General features: G+C 41.3%; 1 long non-coding RNA gene across 1 annotated transcript; it reads right to left on the bottom strand.

Moving 5' to 3' along the window:
- Positions 1-932: 932 nt before the first annotated feature.
- On the bottom strand, positions 933-8,412 carry LOC134479358 (uncharacterized). The gene is made up of 2 exons (XR_010052580.1): positions 6,709-8,412; positions 933-3,474 (listed from the first exon to the last, which is right to left on the bottom strand). It is a non-coding gene; the product is annotated as an uncharacterized LOC134479358 (long non-coding RNA).
- Positions 8,413-17,977: the final 9,565 nt, after the last annotated feature.

The raw sequence follows: 17,977 nt of genomic DNA, 5'->3' as shown, positions 1-17,977 counted from the left end.
AGATGGAAAAGTTACACCTTTTCCTTGCTCTAATCTATCCACTAAGTTCTTGGACCTGGTTTCTCTGATATTACTTTAATATACCATGTGCTCTGATAGTCTCAATTCACCCCAATAAATTTAGAGGGTAGGGTAGCTCTCCTTCTACTTGCAGGAATAAGTCATCTATTAATAGATGCTGGATAGATGGTGCCTTATAGATGTTTCTGGGCCAACCCAGGGTTTTAGTTGCCTTCTTCTCCAAAATGAAGCAAAGGATGCTTGTAAAATGGAGGCATCCAGTGTAAAGCCAAGCCTGAAAATCATCATTTGACACAATACAGAGTAACTTAGAATAGGACACAGGCTGCTCTCAATATTCCTGCTCTTTTCTGTTCATCTCAAGTGTGCTGCATTGGGCCTGGCCTCTGAATGAGCTCTTCTCTCAAAGCATTAATCCTCATGGTGCCTTGGCCAAGCCAGTGTCTGAATCTTAAGGAGACCAACAGTGGAGTACATGCCATTTAGCGAGCAGAGTGACTTGCCACCATTAGCAGATCTTACCACTACAGCCTCACCACAGCTCCTAAACCCTCAACTGCTGCTTTCCTGCCGTGACTTGGTATTTCTCCTTCAAGCAGAGATGCCAGGGCCCAAAGAAATGAGAACACGGGCATAACCCATGAAGAACGTGTAACCTAGAAGCAATCTGGGCACCACCATAGCCTCTGCCTCCCCCGACTCCCACTGTTAACCACATTGGCTATCAAAACACAGCAAAAAAAAAAGTGTTAGTCCAAATCTGGGCCATTTCTGCCATATTTCAAAGCCTCACCACCCTTCTCTCTAGTGACCATGAAAGAGCACAAGAGACTTAAAGGTGGCTGTTACCTGGATTTAGGGAAGCTCCAGGGCTGGGAAAACAAAGAAGAAAATAAACATTAGACCCAGAGTAAGCACAGAGTTCATGGTTTTAATTTTTGTAATGAAAAACACTTCAGTCTTAGGAGCCTCCATAGGCAGGAGAGGAGTCCCCAGCCATTTCACCACCTCAAGCACCAGCACCCAAAGCACCACAAGCCAGCTACTATCTGCACCTCAACAGTTCATAGTTAGAAGGTATTAATGTCGACCTCCTCCAGAGACCCAGGGAATTGTAGTCCCAGGCACTCTGGACAACAGTTTTACAGGGTTACTTTCAGGTGCTAGTTTGAAGGGGCCAAAAACATAGGAAACAGTGGTAGGCTGAGCCCCAGCATCCTGTGCTCCCAACAGCTCCTCTTTGCTACAGGATCTTATAAAAGCACTCCTGAGCCTTTCAGGACTGGCTGGGTGTGAGGCCCTCTTTGTGCTAGAAACAATGGCTCCCCTTCATTTGTAGAGCAAAGCACTCCTGGCAGGAGTGAAAGAGTCTTGATTTGAAGGCACCTTAAAAGCAAGGTCATTTCCAGAGACTCCAATCTGAAATGCCTCAGGTGCCTTTAGATGGGAAACTCACCCTTTATATGCTAATTATGCTGTTCAAAGAATAACTCAGCTGTCTAAAGGGGAATGATACTTTAGAAGATTTGTATGCAGAAACTTTATGGCTTGAAACTAGCAAGAGCCTGCTGTAAACTCAGACCTTGGGTATCAAGAATGCCCTGGTCCTGCTAATGAGAAGAGAAGTCAGTAGGTAGCAAAGGAGCCTTCTCTTATCTCTTCTTTACTTGTATTCTATAGACTGATATGTGAGAGTTAATGTTCAATGTCTATAATGGAAATAGCCCTAAAACAACCACTTTTGCTTGGGTTTCTTTTCCTCTTGATGGGATGAAATACTCCGACTAATGCAACTTAGAGGATTTTATTGTGCCTCATGGTACATCATGGTAGCAAAGTCTCACTGGCAGGGGCTTAAGTCCATCACATCCACATTAAGAAGTAGTGAGTTATGAATAACTGTATGTAGCTCAGCTCCCTTCCTCTGTTTTATTTCATCTAGGGTTCCTAGCTCTGTAAATGGAACCACCCACAATTGGAATGGATCTTTCAGCATCAATTAATGTAATCAAGATAATACCCCACAGCTGTATGTGGGGGCTCACATTAAAATCATATCCCTCAACCAGAAGGATTCCTTTCACTGAACTTGAGTCACATCAGCATGACATTAACAGACCGGAGAGCAGTAAGGTTAAAGCCAACCAAACAATGGGCAGTTCATGAGAACAGGTTTGTTTACAACCTTTGGAAAATATATAGTGCTACTCGTTCTCTGCTACATGTCAAACAGTGTGATGTATGCCCAACTGGGATGGCGAAAGTCAGCATTTCTGTTCAAAAGCAGCCTAATGGGCAGTAATTCACTGGTGACCCATGTGGGCGGAGAGTATGAACAAGCAATGAGCCTCAGAGACAGCTGGGTATACACATGCTCTGTGGGGTGTAAACTCAGCTGCTTCTTGCGTTACTATTTGTAGAAATATATATCATAGCACCTACATGAATGTCACCAACAGAAGAAGAGGAACAAATTTTACAGTGCCATTTACCAGGCTCATTTGCAGCTGGCAAAGGCCTGGATAGAGCAGCCAATGAGAAGCAACACCTTCTCACCATCTATTAGAGCTAGGAATTCAGAAATTAGGTGCACTGCTCTTTCTGGGTGCCGAGGAGAGATGGGTAACCTTGTAACATGTTCACCAGAGTGGAGCTCAGTCGTCCAGCTTAATGGCCACATACTCCTTATGCTCTGCTTTGCACTGAGTTCAGTTCTTTGACACAGAGCAGTGTATTAGTAAGTCCACCAAACCTAGTCACTACTGCTGATGCCAAGAAGGGCTTGCTGACAGGGGCCTGATATGGATGTCTCCTGAGAGGCTTACCAGAGCCCTACTGATACAGATGAGGATGATTGCAGCTAACCATCGGACTGAGCATGGGCACCCCAATGGAGAAGTTAGAGAAAGGACTGAAGGAGATTGCAACCCCACAGGAAGAACAACAATACCAACCAACCAGACCCCCCAGACTCCCAGGGAGTAACCCACCATCCCAAGAGTACACATGGAGCCACCCATGGCTCCAGCTGCATATGTAGCAGAGGATGGCATTGTCTGGCATCAATAGGAGGAGAGGCCCTTGGTCCTGTGACAACTCCCCCCAACCCACAGAGTGTAGAGGAATGCCAGGATGTTGAGGTGGGAGTGGACGAGTGGGAGAATCCGCATAGAAGAAGGGAGGGAAGATTGGAAAGGGGGGAACTGGAAAAGGGGATAACATTTGAAATGTAAATACATAAAATATCCAATAAAAAAAGAAGTCCAGCATGAGCTAAAAGATGGTTGTTGGGATTGGAGCCATGTCAGCTATTCCTGGTGTTCTGTGGCCTCGTACAGTGAAGGGTGAAGGAATGTGCTCGTTGTCATCCTCAGAGGGACTTGGGTTTTGCTGAGACCCCAGCCAGGAGAGCAAAGAACTGCTCCTTAGTGCTGATGATCTGGCTGTGGAGTACTAGAAAAGAACAGCAGAAATAATTTCAGTGTTTAAAAGGCATCTTTCAAAAGGTTCTGAGGATTTAAAATAAAATTTCTAGTGAATTCCAAAAGTACACTTTAAAATCTTTCGTACAATAAAATATTTTTTGAAAGGCAATTAAATTAATATAATAGCCTTAATTGTTTTATATTTTTTATTTGAATCATGTACGTTTGTCTAAAAATACCTTTGTGAAAGCTGTCCTATTAGCATCTTCAGATAAAAATTTAAAAGAATCATAATGAATGCTTCTTATTCAATCCACAATGAAAACTTATGTCTGGGATATTGTAGTATCCTTTTTCTAAAGAACCTATATTTAGAGACATATCTGTCATTTATAATGCAATAATTATTTGTTTGATTCACAGTAGAAATTATTTTGCAATTCATATTTTTTGAGAAATATGGACATCTAAATGAAAGAGTACTTATCTTTGTAAAGTAAGTATCTATTCTTACACACAATGAAGACGCTTTGTTTAGAATCTAAAATATGTGTTATATGATGGTTAATAGTTAAGATTTTATTGTTTTTGATAGGTAAGTTTGCATAGTAAGACTCCAGTAAATGAATTCCTGTGGAATGGCACCAGAGAGACAATGAGAAGTGTAAAATCCTCTTGTATTTCTGATGTTGTGAGAAGACCTGATGAAAATCTCACAAAAGAACTTGCAGGGCTCACTTATCCCTTGTTACTCTGACCCCTGTATATCTCAGCTCTGCTGACTTCTTGTAAAGGGCACTCGTGTCATGTCCTCTGCGATGATGCTGACTCTGACTTTCAATGACTCCACTCACCCCTCCAGTAAGGAACTTCTGTAGGCTTCATGGGACCCGTGTTTGAGGAGGATAAAGAAAATGAAGAACCTACTAATTTGGGGATGTCTACTCAGTGACAAATTCTAAGCTGTCCTGGTTTGTTTTTCCTTTAGATGATAAAACACTGACGAAAAATAACTTAGCTCCCTAAGTTTGGCTTACAGGTTACAATTGTTTTATGATGGAAAACCAAAGCAGGAACCCAAGGAAGATTCCTGAAGGCAGAAAAAGAAGCCCTTGAAGGATGCTGCTTGGAGGTGGTCCTACATTGCATATTCAAAGTATATGCAAAGTATACAACCCAGGACTGCTTGTTTACAAATGGCACCAATGGGCTAGGTCTTCCTCCATCCATTTACAACAACAACAACAACAACAACAACAAATGACTGACAGTTATTCCCAAAAAACAAAACAAAACAAAACAAAACAAAACAATCTGATAGAGGCGATTCCTCATTTGAGGTTCCCTCTTTCCCAGACATGCCAAATTGACACAAGCCGTTTTAAGAAATTTCATTTCTACTAAGACAGCAAGATGAAATTGTAAAGCCAGGACCAGGTAACATCATTCAGTGATCATCGTTGAAAACGTAGTGAGGAAAAAGGTGAAATAAACTGTAGAAAAGCCAAAAAAAAAAAAAATCCAACAACAAAAGAAGAAAAAAGCAGAAACAACAACCACATGAGAGGCTGTGTTTTAGCTTGCTTGAAATTTAGGAAAAAATTACCATCTCTCCCCATACCAAAGAAGTAATTTGTTCAATTCCAAAAGACTGGGTAGCACCAATTTCAGGCTTTGCGTGAACTTTATCTCTCAGCATCCGTGTGTGTACAAAGAAAAATGGCAAAAGCAGTTTAAAAATCCATGAGAAGAAATTAAAAAATGTTATTTTTCCATTTAGCAGAGTAATAAATGTTGGCTTATTTCACCCTCTTCGAGGTAACCTGACAATCTTACCCTTCTGAAATATACATCTGGAAAAGTGGGTAAAGCGTAAATCACGTCTTCAGACACTGGAAATACCTATTCCCAGGGACCAGGTCCCTGATGACAGGAGCAAGCTGGGTGACTCCTGCACTGGCCCCAGAATGCCTCTGTAGAAGTCAGCTCCCCAGGGGAGCTCAGGGGAACATCCTGGGTGGCCTGCATGCCCATTACTTTGTTTATGACCCTGATGTCCAAAGAACGGTAACTCTTGATCCAGAATTCCTAGTGGCCAGCTACCATCTGGCTTCTGCATGGCTGCTTTTCTGTTTCCAGGCTGCCACGATACTCACAAGAACCATGGGTTTAACTTCTTCTTCCGATCAGCTAACACACGTGACATTTCACCCTTGGTCCTTAGGATTCATTTTATTTTCTCTAAATTCTATTATTTGTTCTGGGATGTGAAACAGCTATTCTTGGTTGTGAAGTTGACTGCATCTGGAGTGAAGTCCTGTCTAGAAATGGAGAGCACATCTGTGAGAGATTATCTGCTTGGTTCGAAGTGGGTGAACTCACTCCTAGTCTGAGCCTTTGAGGTAGGAAGATGCACCTCTGATCTGGATCTTGAGGTGAGAAGATCTTTTAGTGAGGTGCCTTTAGTTTGGGGCACACTTTCTGCTGGAAACCTGTATAAGGAAGTGGGAGAAGGAAGCTTTTGCCCTCTGCTTGCCCTTGTCTTACTAGCACAGCAGTCTAGTCTTTTCACAATGGAGCCTACCTTTTATGGATTCCAGCACATACAGAAAACCAGCCTTGTGGGACTGATTCCTGGAGTTTCCACTCACAGCTAGCCATCGTTAGATTACTTGGAATGTAGCCTGTAGGTTATTCCAATAAATTCCCCGTCCATTCCATATGTTCTGTGACTCTAGAGAACCCCGACTAATGATCTGTATTTTAGCAGTGAACACTCCAGGCTGATTCCCACAGGTGGAAGTAGGCCCTTCTAATGTACAGCTCCAATTCACCTTTGCTTAAGGAAAACTTAATTGTTGCTTCCCTGGGCCTTGCCGCTGAATGCTGTGAAGTTCTAGCAATGTATACAGCAGCATCTCACAGTTTTACTGATTTTTCTTTTTCTTTCATTTGTTTGATGGTTAATTTTACTTAACAGCTTAGCCTATCTACAAAGCACCCAGATTTTTGGCCCGATGTTCTATCTATTAATGTGTATGCTGTTGTGTTTAGATGACGTTGTTCTCAGATGACGTCCTGGATGGAGCAAAGACTAGCCTGAAAGGAAAGGATTCAAAGATGGATGAGAAACTTTGGGGTCTTCTGCTCTACTCTCAGCCACCTGTGGGCCTGGAACTTTCCAGGAGCTGAGGTAACATCCATGTCTCAGGAGACCCCTGACTAGCTGCCAATTAACTTTAATTTTGGGAGGTTTTCTTACCCGGCTACAGCTTCATTTGGTCATCCATCCTGGCCATTCCCCCATTGACTGCCTGTGTAGTATTTATTGAAGTTAGTTTTCTCTCCAGTGCTCCGTAGAAAGCTATTTCCACAAAGCTTGGCCTCGGCCTTGTGGGGTGGCGCTCAACCACCTACTCACTGACAGCAGAGCTTCTTCAGATGAGATGTTTTTTAATTCTAACTTGCTTCTTGTTTCCTTTTTAAACTTTCAGATGCTTGGTGTACTTGTGTCTTCCACATAGACGGCAGCTCACAGGAGCGGTCAGATCACTTGACCAAGTTCTCTTCCTGTGAGGAGAAAAGTACCATTTCCCACTGTTCTTTGGGACATGTGGGTGTTCTATTTTGCCTCTTAGGACTTGCATTTTCCTCCCACTGCCTTCAGAATTACTTTATTCACTAACAGAGGGCACCTCACCTTGCAGCCCACATTTCCCTCCTCAGGATTGCAGTACGTGGAGGCTATAGCATGCGGCACTTGAGACATCTCAGGAAGGAGAATACCAGAGACTCACAGGCTGGGACTTGCAAGGCTGTGCCTCATGAAGTGCTCTACTTCTGGGACTGAGGGAACAGAGCTGTCTGGCTGTCACCAGTGTCAGCTGAGGAGTTCCAGGAACTTGACTTGAGGATGCATCCTTATGTCTGTGAGCTGGCCACCCGTGCTTGACAGGACTAGCAGAGAAGCCCAGTTACCAAGGTAGAGGAGACTCTTCAGTCAGTCATGGGGTAGCACTTTCCTGTAGGCAGGAGGCTCCAGCTGACCACCATGAGCCCCACGATGGATTTCTGTACCAGAAGTTCTTACAGACCCACTACCAGTACAGATCTAGGCAAGGAAGCGTGGGTCTCATATGGCCGAAGTATGGTCATACCTTACTGGCTGCAGCCCATTATACCTGGACTGTCTTCCAAACCTCCATTCCTACGTTCTGTTCTCAAGTATTTGCTCAGTGGACTCTAACCCCTACCACTTACAGGTGTGACGCAAGCCCTCCTCTCTGTCTTCTGCGGCTGTGCCTTCTTCTCCCACACGTTCCCCTCTGTTTTCCAGTACAGGGATGTAGTTGACACATTGACAAATCGATGTTGTGTTGTGAAAAAGAACAAGGTAAAGAGGAGAAATGTAATGAATCACAGTTTCTAAGCCCACCCGCATCCAGAACAGATGATTGACATCTTATGGTGCCCAACACAGCAGGTTCTTGACATCCCCTATGGAATCCCCTCACACGAGGGTATACCACGTGTTTCTACCCTTAAAGATTATCCTGCTTTTATCTTGCAGGTGAAGTGACAGACTCTTCCTGTGATTTTGGCCTGGATCACATCCTGTTTTTCTCCTAAAACTCTTCTTTTCCCCATTGCACTAAAACCCTGCAACATTAAGGTGCGCGTGGTTGTAAGCTTCTCAAGGAGTTTTCTCCACTAATTTGAGGTCACTGCCTTCAGAACTATGTCTGGGTCCTGTCAGTGCCACATGCTCTCTAGAGCTTTAGACCAAAGAACTGTCAGTAGTTGGCACAAAGTTTTTACTTATTTTAGCTGGTTATCCATCTATTAGCATACTTTAAAGAAATAGATTTACTTGGTTTATAATTTTTAAAACATACGTTTACAAAGTGCTAAGTATTTTAATATTCAATGGCTTCTCTTCCATAAGTGTTTCAGCCACAGGATAAACACAGTGGTATTTTCACAATTTTATTTGCATAATAGATTTAGTGGCTAATAAATAAATGGCACTGTGAACAAACATTTCTTCCCTTCGGGGACAGAATTATGTGATTCTACCCTGGCAGTAGTTCACCTGATTTTTAAATCAGGTTGGCAACGATACAGAGCTCATATCAACACGTAGTAGACCTGGAAGTGAAGAAAGGGCGTCTCCTTGAAATGTGTCTTCATTTGTCATTGACGTAAAATTGGTAGGAATCCACTAACCCAGATTCATTTATTTTGTTCAAGTTTTCCAACACCCAAGGTCTACCAATAAGTAAACATCCAGAGGATTTGAAAAACCCAAGGAGCCCTAGGGTGGAGCCTCTCATCACAAAACAAAGAAACGGCAGAGCTCTCACTGTAAACCGGAAATAAGGGGTAGTTTACTCGTGAGCCGGTTTGAGTGACTATGGACCAGGACCACAACTTTAGGTTTCCCAAAATTCCAGGTTTAATGTGGCAGCAGTTTTGTGAAGTTTTATAGTTTTATAAAATGAAGAAAGCCATAAATCAAGGCAAACTTAAATGACTTTGTTGGTTACATGACAGAGGAAGGTAGTATGAGATGGGAAAAGCTTTTCTTTAGGACTCAGATGCTGCTCTCTAATGACATGTTTAGCTTTGGGGTTGGAGGATGCTAGCGGTATGCTAAATGAAGAGATGCCATAATGTTTTAATTTACTCCTCACAGAATATTAGTTCCGGTACAGAGAAAGTCAAGGAATGGCTATTCAAGGGGATAAAACTCGCCTAAGATATGGTAATTAAAGTCTGGGCCTGTAACATTCCAACTCCCCATATCAGGACAGTTCTAATCAGTTAATCAGTCATTACAGACCCAACTCCTTTTCAGGAATTCTTGTTCACAAGCCCAATAGTCTAATCCAGGAAGATTTATAAGGTTACAGGTTAGGCTTTTAGCCTCGCCATGTCTCATGAACAGTAGCATTCATGTCTTCTGGATCTATCATTTAATATACCAGCCACCCCTAAACAGATGCATTCATCTACAAATAGAAGTGAACGTCTGTAATCCTGACCCACCTCACCCCAGATTCCATGTATGGTCCATCACGTAGCTGACCACCTAAATGCTTATTTGTTTGGAATAACTACACAGTTAACTTTAAGCCCCTGAGCCATTCACTTTCATTTCCTTCTCTCTCACAAGTATAAGCTAACAGTGACATGAAGGACTGTTACTGAGGTGACAGGCATTGGATGATACATGAACAGTGTCTAGCATAGAGCAAACTTATAAATTATAAGAGTTATGATAGTTTTAGGATTTTCCCATGAATTCTATCATACCTTATTTGTGAAGTATCCTACATCTTTGAAAATTCTAACAGAGGATCATATGCATTTCTAAGGAGTTATTTAATTAACATTGCTCTGCTCCCAAGAAAATCCCTAAATATTCTGAAATCTTAAGACATAGACCATGATACCCCAGAACAGTTTATAGTATATTCATGCAAGAAAAATGGTCAAGGGTTCCAGCTTGTTCAGGGGAACAGCTAAATGGCTTTCTCCTCAAACCCAACTTGTAATGCGATTAATGTTGGAGGAAATATGATTTAGTACAAATCTCTTTTGCAGTTTGATAATGGAATTGTAAGTGACTATCTTTAATGGCTTTTCTATTAGTGCCTTCACAAAAGGTTAGATATTTTTGAATGATATCTGATTGCAAAATGTGAGCAGAATTCTAGGAGCTTAGTGCTGAATTCCTTAGCCTTATGTGGCTCCAGATCAAAGTTTTTGCTACATTATTTTAAACAATTCTCACTCAGTGCTAAAGCACATAGATTTCAACAATTGTGGAATTAATTTTCTCTGAAATTTTCCAAACGATTACTTTATTCTATCAATTATTCATTAAAAATGTGAATAACTTGGTAGATTTCTGTGGAAGGTGCATGTTTGTAAATAGGCTCTTAAATTCACGTTGTATGAAGTACACAGTAGTTCACAGAAAATATCCAAGGCAATACTTTGATTATATGAAGCACATAGTATTTCATGGAAAATATCCAAGGCAATCTTTTGATTGTCAATTTTTGGCCATGAATGTACCCTCAGTAAAATATTGTGAGTTTAGTGTAGTTCTTGAAAGATTTTTAAAGCTTCTTCCTCTCTGGCAAGAAATTCATAAATATGAATGATCTCTTCCATTAGCAAGGCATGACATTTATCTTTATATATTAAGAAAGTGAATCAGCTGGCAACATGTCCCTCAGGAAGGATTGCAGCCACATCCTGGGAAAATGTCATTAGCCAGGACTTCAGCAACAGTAACTGAATCAGCACAGTCAATAAGAGGAGACTGAACTTCATTCTTTTCCCTGGGAAAAGCCGTAGAAAGAACCACAGGCAACTAAGGAATGCTGAGAGAAGGAGAAATTGTCTTCTCCAGGGAAGACTCTAATTGGTTGTCCAATACCAAATGGTCAGCCTTGAGAACATAAATGCAAGAAACGTTATACTGACTGACTAGGCTGTACTTAGGAATATATCCACATATGTGTATATATGTAAACATGTAATAACATATATATACACATATATATGTATATACATACACCACACGTGCATCTATTTATCTATCTATCTCATATCTATATCTCTATATATCACTATCTCTATCTCTATATCTCTGTATATCATCTCTCTATATATCTATATCTATCTACATGTCTACATATCTATATATCTATATATGGAATCTATCTGTCTGTATATCTATCTGTTTCTATCTGTCTATCTATCTATCTATCTATCTATCTATCTATCTATCTATCCATCCAGAACTATTACAAGAGATGAGATTGAAAGTGTTATTAGATGCCTTCCCACAAAGAAAATCACTGCTGAATTCTATCAAGCTTTCAAGTAATACCTCATATATATTCTTCTTAATTTGGTCAACAAAATAGAAAGTAATAGAATTTTAACACATTCATTTCGTGAAGCTAGTATTATCCTAATACCAAAACCAGGTAAGGACACTACAAAAAATGCTTTAAAAAGAAAGTTATAAACAAATTTCTTTGATGTACATGGTGTGGTGGTTTGAATATTCTTGGCCCATGGTACATTGTACTATTATGAGGTGTGGACTTATCGGAGGAGGTGTGGCCTTTTTAGTAGAAGTGTGTCATTATGTAGATGGGGCTTTGAAGTCTCATATATAGGCTCAGGTCTGGCCAATGTGAGACAGTTTCCTTCTGTCTGCCTTCTGATCCACATATAGAAATCTCAGCTCTTTCTCCAACACTATGTCTCCCTGTATGCTCTCATGCTTCCTGACAAGATGATAATGGACTGAACCCCTGGAACAGTAAGCCAGCACCAATTAAATATTTTCTTTTATAAGAGTTGCCTTAGTCATGGTGTCCCTTCACAGCAATGAAACCCTAATTAAGACACATGAATATAAAAACTCTCCACAAAATATTTCAAACTGAATTCAGAAACACATTACAATTATATGATATGACCACATAAATAAAGTTAAGGGCAGAAACCATATATTTGTTTCAATTGCAAACAAAAAGGCATTGGAAAACAGCCAACATGCCTTCATGATGAAATTTCTGGAGACTTTAGGATTAGATAGAATGTGTCTCAAAATAATAAAGGGTATGTAGAACAAACCTATAGTCAGCATTAAATTAAACTGAGAGAAACTGAATGCATTTTATCTAAAACCAGAAATGGGACAAGGGTGTCCACTCCAAGATTTCTTATTTAATATAATACTTGAAGTCTTAGCAGTAGTAAGTAGCAAATATAAAGACATAAAAAGAACAAAAAGAGGAAAAGAAGAAGTCAAAACATTCCTATTTGGAGATGACATGAGAATTTGCTTAAAAGGCTCTATTGATGGACCCAACAAACACAATAAAGTTGCAACACACCAAAAAAAGAGAAGTTCTCATTCGTCCCAACAATGAACTCAGAGAAATACATTAGGAAAACTACTCTAATCAAATTACTCTAAAAATTAAGTTTACAGTAATATATCTGACTAAAGAAGGGGGACTGCTACGATGAAAACCTCAAGACTGAAAAGAGACATCATGGAAGATACTAGACAATAAAAAAGCACTCCATTCTCCTGGACCGGCAAAATTAATATTGTGAAAATGGCCATGCTACCAAAATTAAATTACAGTTTTACTGTAGTAACTGTCAAAATCCTGATATGGTATTTTACAGGTTTAGGAAAAGATACATGAATTTGTATGAACCCACAAAAGAACACGGAGCCACAGCACTCCTAATGAGTACAGAGTCACTGGAGGCATCACAATACTCCAAATTACATTATACCATACAGCTGCAGGAATAAAGACAGCTCAGTCCTGCCATAAAAACAGACAAGAACACCTACAGAATAGAATAGAGGAGCCTGAAGTAAAATGACATGTCCACTAATTTTTGACAAAAGAGGAAAAAACATATATTGGAAAAGGGCCTATTAAACCATGATTCTGACAAATCTGGAGGTCTCCCTGCAGAAGAAAGAAATTAGTCTCTTACCTTTCACCTGACAAAAAAATCAAAGCTGGATCATACAATTTAATTTCACACGGGAAACATTGTAAATTTCTAGTAGGATATATAGGGGATACTCTTCTAGATATTGGATAGGAAAGAACTCTCTGTATAGCACACCATCAACGCAGAACCTAATCGTGAGTATAAACAAGCGGGATTACACAAAAGGAAACAGAGCAAACACAACAAAACAGGATAAATCTTTACCAGCTACACTTCAGACAATGGGATAATATCCAGAACTGCCAAGAAAGTAAAGCTGCCAATAAAAAAAAATTAAAGTTACAGAATCTCAGAAAGAAAAAATATTCTCCCTTATATAGTGAATCTAGTCAGTAATATACATACATATATATATATTAAATAAATGTGCATGTGGTTATAGCATACTATGTAGAAAAGAGAATATGAAAACCCAAATATTAGGAAATGAGGAAGGACTAACATGAGTTACAAAAGAGAATGTGAATCTAATTGTTTTATAAGCTGCCCCTCTATCATTTTGGGCAATGGTTAAGTACACAAAAACATAACCAACAGTGAAAATGCGAAGCCAATGTGAAATTCCATAGCTTCGTTTTCCAGAATGGCTCCACCAACTGTGTAGACGTTCATTGAGCTGTAGTCTATGGGTCTGGTTAACTTGGAACAGAAGCCCTTAATGACCTTTCACAGAGGACAGTCCAGGTGACAGATGTTACCATTGACTTTCTAAGGTGGGAAAACAATGAAGGTGGGAGCAGAGAGCAGCACTGGCCTTTACAATCCTCAAGGTTGTGTCATGGTCAGAGCTAAGTGTCCTTGCCATGGGCTTGTTGCCCAGGCTCTGGGCATTATGATGCCTGTCGGCTGTCACAGGATGGAAGCTAAGGCTTGCTTCTTTGGTGTCTGTGTAGGAAAGGCGTGTCCTGGGAACTTGGCAGTGGTCAGCTTCTATTGACAATGTTCTCCTCACTTCCATGCGCAGGGTAACACATTGCGTGGAGCTCACACTGTCTCCAGCTCGGTGCCTGGATCAGAAGTCAGGCTTCACCTTCATAGGATTCCTTGAATTTTAGTGATTTCCCTTCCCTTTTCTCACTCTGGATATTTTATGTATGTCATATCTTGAAATGCCAGTTCAATGAAATAATATCGGTTCTACAGGCTTACTTTAAAAAAACAAAACAAAACAAAAACAAAACAAAACAAGAAAACAAGCCTCTAGACATGTCTGGCAAAGACTGTATAGGTTGGTTAATTAAAGTGGGAAGATCCACCTCAAACTGTGGGTGGTGCTAACTCATGTTTTGGGGGTCCGAAATGGAATAAAAGGAGGAAGAGAATGGAATACCAACCTTTATCTGTCTCTAATTCCTCACTGGGGGTCCAACATGACCTTTGAGCTCTTTCCACATACCTTTTCTACCACGATGGACTGAATACTGCTGTACTATAGTCCAAATGAATCCTTTCTCTATTGAGTTGCGTTTTGTTGCGTATTTATCACAATATGAAACCCCATCTCCAGACACCAGACCTCCTTAATGTGCAGCATCAGCCATCTCTCGCTTCCAGCACCGCAGGCGCCATGCCATGCCATGCCATGCCTGCATAGTAAGGACCCCCGCCACACACACACAGGTAAAATGTGGGGCTCTGACACTGGTCCATTCTTCTGCATTTGGGAAGCTCTGAGGAGTAAAGAGGTATACTAACCCTGGCGATTTGGCTTCATTAGTGATGTGACATGAATTCTGAGAATAAACTCTGTCTGCATCTGGAAGAGTCATTGTTTCAAGATCTACCACTGGCATTGCTTTTGCTCACCTCAGAAACATTTCCCAGGTTGGAAATCCCAGTTCTTACACTTGCCTAGCGGTCAGTCTTTTCCATGAGTGACCTTAATCCCGCCCTTCTTTGAGGTGTTGCAGTGTTGGTGGTGACAGTTGAAGGTAGGACAGAATGGTCACTGAGCTGAATGGTCACTCTGCTCCCCCGGTGTTGTGCTATCATCCTGTTTGATTTCTTGCAGGCTAAGTTGTCATTTCCAGGTGTTCCTTGTGGAAGAACTGTAAGAATTGGTTAATTTTTTGATGTATCTCTCAAGCGTCAAAGCCTGTACTTTTTCCATTTGAACTTGAAGTGAAGCAATTTGGTCAGCTTATGTTCCTTGACAAGGTATCTGAGGGACAACTGAACTAAGATGCTTTCTGAAGTTCCCCAGAGAGAGTTGCAAGGCTGCTTTCTGGTTTCTGCAATGATCCCACTGAAAACATGGTGAAAGCTTTATGCAGTGTCCAAAAGGCAAGAAGCAGAAAGCTTGGTTAACACATTGCCAACCTTCATTTGTGAGCAGAGGAAGAGTGGCTGTTTAAGAAAGGCCACACCAGAGGTCCCCTACAAACACAGAAAAGCTTAGTTAGGTGGGGAGCATTTAGGTAATCAGTCCAGTGGTATGATTTGTCACTGCCAAACCCTGCTGACTTCTCTTTCAGTCTAAAAATCCTCTTCTGCTCCCACTTCCAATGCCCAAAGAAGAAGCCCAATAATGACACCTTCTTTTTCTTAAAAATTTTATTGGTTATTTTATTTATTTACATTTCAAATGGTATCCCCCTTCCCTGTTCCCCCCAAAACCCCCTATCCCACCCTGCTCCCCACTTCTATGGGGGTGCTCCCCCATCCACCCATTCACTCCCACCTCACTGCCCTAGCATTCCCCTACACTGGGACATCAAGCCTTCACAGGACCAAGTGCTTCCCCTCCCACTGATGCCAAATAAGGCCATCCTCTGCTACATGTGCAGCTGGAGCCATGGGTCCCTCCATGTGTACTCTTTGGTTGGTGATTTAGTTCCTGGGAGCTCTGGTGGGGGGCTGGTTGGTTGATATTGTCGTTCTTCCTGTGGGGTTGAAAACCCCTTCAGCTCCTTCAGTCCTTCCCCTAACTCCTCCATGGGGACCCCACGCTCAGCTCGATGATTGGCTGCAAGCATCAGAATGTGTATCGGTAAGGCTCTGGCAGAGCCTCTCAGGAGACGTCCATATTTTCGTTCTATAAAGAAATGCATGTTCTACAAGCATGATTCTATTCATCCTTTATCCATCCTCTTCCAAAGATTGCCATAATGCTTTTTTATGTTAGCCTTGCTGCCAACCAAGCAAATTTATTTATCATTGTAGAGTTTGAAACACATTTTTTGGCTTATGGAGTTGTCTGCTTGGAATATGTTTGTATTAAGCATGTCGACATTGTCTTCTAGTCCACTGAATTAAGCTATCTCGCCCAAATCCCTGCAGCGTTCACAGAACGTATAGGTTTTAAATCAATATTCATCATATGTGTGTGTATTGGATGGGGACACACACACACACACACACACACACACACACACACAAATACATAGGTAATGCATAGGCAGCTTGGGAGTTGAGGACACCTTCAGACCTTAGGGTAGGGTGTGACCTGATACCTTTTTCATGTTGTGCCTTTGTCCTAAAGGCCACTGAAAATAAGCTATAATTCTGTCCTCTGTAGTTAGCTGCCTATGGCTCTTAGCAAGAGAGCAGAGTTAACTCTTAATGATAGTTGGGATCAAAAATGTCTCTGTCCTTCTGGCCTCTGGTGGAGCTCATCACAACACTAACACAATCAAGCCTCCGGTCTCACCCTTCAGCCTTCAAATAGAAGCATGAATGATCAGTGATGCAAAGTCTTCTTACCTCTGCTCTGGAGACATTACTCCTGTCTTCCTGCAGCTGCTCTGTCTGGTCTTCTCAGTAGCACAGCAGGCAGAGAGCTTGCCAAAGATATTCAGCACAAGCCAATGTCAAACCCCAAGGTCAGCTAAAGATAGATGCATCATCTTGGAGATGGCCAGTCCAGAAGAGCCAGAAACGAGAGCAAGCTCCCAGTCAGTCTGACAAGAACTGGTCCTCCTGCAGAGAGGAGACTAGATGTGGGAGGCACCACAAGGGCCGGGTGACTTCTTTACCATTGGCTCTGAGAGCCTCTGACACGTGTGCTTAGGGCAGTCTGTTTCTGCCCTGCTCAATATGGAGATTAATTTTGTACTCTCTACTTGAACTAGGTAGACTGACATTCTATAAAATATTTGTGGCTATATTAACAGCTGGTTTAACTAATGATTTACATGTAGAGCAACAAAAGCTAAAAGGATTGAAACTATTTAAAATCAAATTTTCTAAGAATGTGTATTGTGAAAGTCTGGACAGGATTTCCAAAGTACAAGTATTTTTGTGTAAGGTTAAGCAATGGTATATGAAGAAGAAACCTTGCTGAGTATGAATGGATACCCAGAAATTCATGGAGGATGCCACTCAGGTATCCTTTCACTCTTGTTTATACAGACAGAGGTTACAGAACTCAGCAGTTCTGATCAGCTGATTCTGAACCTGCCATACATGCCAAACGAGAGCTTGCTAGGTGAGATAAAGGACCTGAGCAGAAAGAAGACTTCGGATGATCCTAACATGTTCTTAAGTTTGCATTCAACTGTGTTAGAAGAGATTTGCAAGAATCCATTAGGAAACAAATATCTGAAATCCATTAGGAGGCAGATCCCTGGAATCCAGTGGAAAATAGATTGCTAGGCATGAATTTCACAAGAAAGAAAATGGAAGATGTTACAACAAACTGAGAAGATAGCCCAGAACTCTGGCATTGGTGGGCCAAAACAGTCCTGGATGCAAGTTCTACCCACGAGAAGCAAGTGTTGCTACTACACCCAATTGTCCAGGAGGAAGATTTACACCCTGTGATGCAGTTCCATTAGGCTTGGCAAACCCAAGTGCCTCCAGAAACTTCATGAGAGCTACAAACCACACACAGAGTACAAACTGGTTACAACAGCTTCTTTCAAAACCAGCAAGAGATTGTACCTCAGGAAATTACCCAACACACAAGTTCCTGGGGTGTTTCTTGCTAAAAGTGTACATCAAGCTCCTCCTATCAGCAA

The sequence above is a fragment of the Rattus norvegicus genome, chromosome 6, assembly GCF_036323735.1.
Source record: "Rattus norvegicus strain BN/NHsdMcwi chromosome 6, GRCr8, whole genome shotgun sequence".
In the NCBI taxonomy this organism is placed as follows: Eukaryota; Metazoa; Chordata; class Mammalia; order Rodentia; family Muridae; genus Rattus; species Rattus norvegicus.
The sequence above is the reverse complement of the archived record's forward strand: the minus strand, read 5'-3'. Positions and strand labels throughout refer to the sequence as shown.